This window comes from Lactuca virosa, chromosome 5 (assembly GCF_052849685.1).
Source record: "Lactuca virosa cultivar CGN04683 chromosome 5, Lactuca_virosa_CGN04683_v6, whole genome shotgun sequence".
Classification (NCBI taxonomy): domain Eukaryota; kingdom Viridiplantae; phylum Streptophyta; class Magnoliopsida; order Asterales; family Asteraceae; genus Lactuca; species Lactuca virosa.
In genome coordinates, this window is record NC_136430.1 from 160,936,047 (window position 1) to 160,938,645 (window position 2,599).

A 2,599-nucleotide genomic window follows, 5' to 3' on the forward strand; every position below is an offset into this window, starting at 1 on the left:
AAAAGTAATCGAATCAACAAGTTTGTTTAACTTATGGTGAACCCCTCACATAGTATGTATCTTTTGTGAAAGAAATATTTTAACATTAATTTTCATATTTCACAAACAAAAAATTTGATAAACTAATATCGAATGAGTAAAATCAAACACAAACAAATTGATAAATAACAGAGAAATTTACAAAATAGCCTAATATGTTAATAATTTATATCGAAATAGTAAAAAATTAGCAACTATCCGAAAATAGACAAGGAAACCTTAGAACATTGACCGGCATACATTTTTGGCCATTGACTAAGTAGTTTGTCTACAATTTGATTTCTTGGGATTAACCACGCAAAAATTGGGTCATTTTCAAACTTTAAAGATAACGAATTTCTCTCTGAAACAGCCGAAAACGAGGCTCTGCTAAACAATTTTGTAAGCGATCATATATGTGGCTTTTTAGTATTTATGTTGAAATGTTATAGTATTGTGTTTGGTTATAATTGGAAGAAATGGAAAAAATTGATGAACGAAATCGCTGATGGCCTTGCCATTTGTGATTGTATAATTCTCTAATGCATATAATGTTCATTAATGACTTGTATAATCGCAGACGGTCAACCTATCTGTGATTTCGTTCTTTATTTTTTTATGTTTCTTCAATTTTGATGCATTTCTCTAATTCATATAATGTGTGTTAATGACTTGTATTATTTTGTATGATATTTTACTTGAATCCTAACAATATGAAGGAAACTACAGACGAGACAAAGGAAATCACAGATGAGCCAATGCCATCAACGATTTTGTTTATCATTTTAGTGTTTTTAGTAGTTTTTACTTCTTAATTTTTCAACATGCGAACAAAAGACTACATGCTTGTGAAAGTATAAAAACTTCATGACAATTTTTTTAGGAAGTACTTACTCGTTAAGTATGTCTACATCAAGAATTATTTGCGATGACTACATTTGAAAATGGATGGATGTTGAAGAATGACCATACTCGTTAGCGGTATTCACAACTGATCCATTACTATGTTATGGTTTGCTTCTTTATCAGTTACGCCCGACTAATGAAATGGATGTTGAAGAATGACTATACTTTCAAATATCCCAATATGGGTTTTTGTTTGGGGCCAAATAGTTTTTCCTTATCACGGACTTTCGCTTTGTACGATGTCCTCAATCAATTTTTTTTAATCATTTTATAAAAAAGAATAATGAAATTCGACGTTCTGATCATGAGTGTTCCGAGAATGTACGTGCACTTAATTAAGTGTTTGTTATATTGAAGAAGTTATAGCGAACATATTTTTTTTTTACTGTTTCAGGCAAGGATGAAATCAAAGCTTGCTTATTATACATTTACAAACCTGGATTTGTTGGTAAAGAAAATAAAGATAAAATAACAAAGAATGGTTATAGGATATAGAAAACATTGATGATTGGAACACGTATAACCATATTTAACTAATATATTTATTTACGTAAATTGTTTAATTATTTTATTTTATAATATAGATTTGCATGAACAGTTTATGGCATCAAAATATTAATCAAATGAGAATGTTTAAAAAAAAATAGACGGTTATTGTAATGTCCCGATTTTCAGAATACAAGTTTCATTATTAATTTAGAATAAATATCATTTTTTTCATAAAGTTATAATCAAGTCAAAACCATTTGCTCAAAAACTACAATTTAAAATCAGAGTTATAAAGGAAAGCGTTGCAGAGTCTAACATCATGAAACTGTTGATGTGTGTGTACAATCCCGTCTTCGAGATCTGATAAGTATCTGAAAAACATTCAATCCACAACTATAAGTCCAAATCTTAGTGAGTTTCCCACAATATCACATATAACACATCATAACTAAACATATATAACAACAACGACACGGTTCAACCCCGAGTCCTCAACGACTCAAATACAACATATCCAGGTTCCCTATTGACCCTGATTCATCAGCGACATAATTACAAAATGTCCGGGTCCTTAGTGACCCTGAGTCATCAACAACTCCAATACAATATATTAATATACAATAATAGTCTAGTTCACACTAGCACAACTAGATGTATAGTCCAATCACAACAACTAGGACATAAGTAACATAGTGAGAAACATCACATGTAAACGCCCGAACCTTAACACAAGCTACTCAATTCCAAACCAATACCATTTCTTAGCAAAATAATCAATTCAACCCAAGTTTTACCAAAAGTCAAACTAGTCAAGAAGTCAACAATCAATGATCAACAATCACTAACCATCGTGTTGCAGCCAAAGTCCTTGACCACGCCTGTGACATCCCCAAATTCACGATCATTTTAAAAATTTTATTTATGCTTATTTGAAAATCAGAGTATTCATTTTAAAGAATAATATTGCGGAATTTGTTCCCAGAAAACATGATAAATATATTATCAAAGCATTTCCGAAGAAATGTATTTTTGTTTATATTAAAACTTTGGGATGTCATCGTCAATACAGAAACATAAGCATAAACAGACCTTTCATTCATTTACACTAGTGATTTACATCTCCTTTAATCTCTCAATGTAATGTAGTTTCGTATCAATACCTGTAATACAAATAAACTAAGTGGGT

The 2,599-nt window shown here is 30.4% G+C and overlaps 1 long non-coding RNA gene across 1 annotated transcript; it reads left to right on the top strand.

The window, feature by feature from the left end:
• The first annotated feature begins 330 nt into the window (after positions 1-330).
• Positions 331-1,229, top strand: LOC145117544 (uncharacterized). Its single transcript, XR_013712704.1, has 2 exons — positions 331-420; positions 902-1,229. It is a non-coding gene; the product is annotated as an uncharacterized LOC145117544 (long non-coding RNA).
• Positions 1,230-2,599: the final 1,370 nt, after the last annotated feature.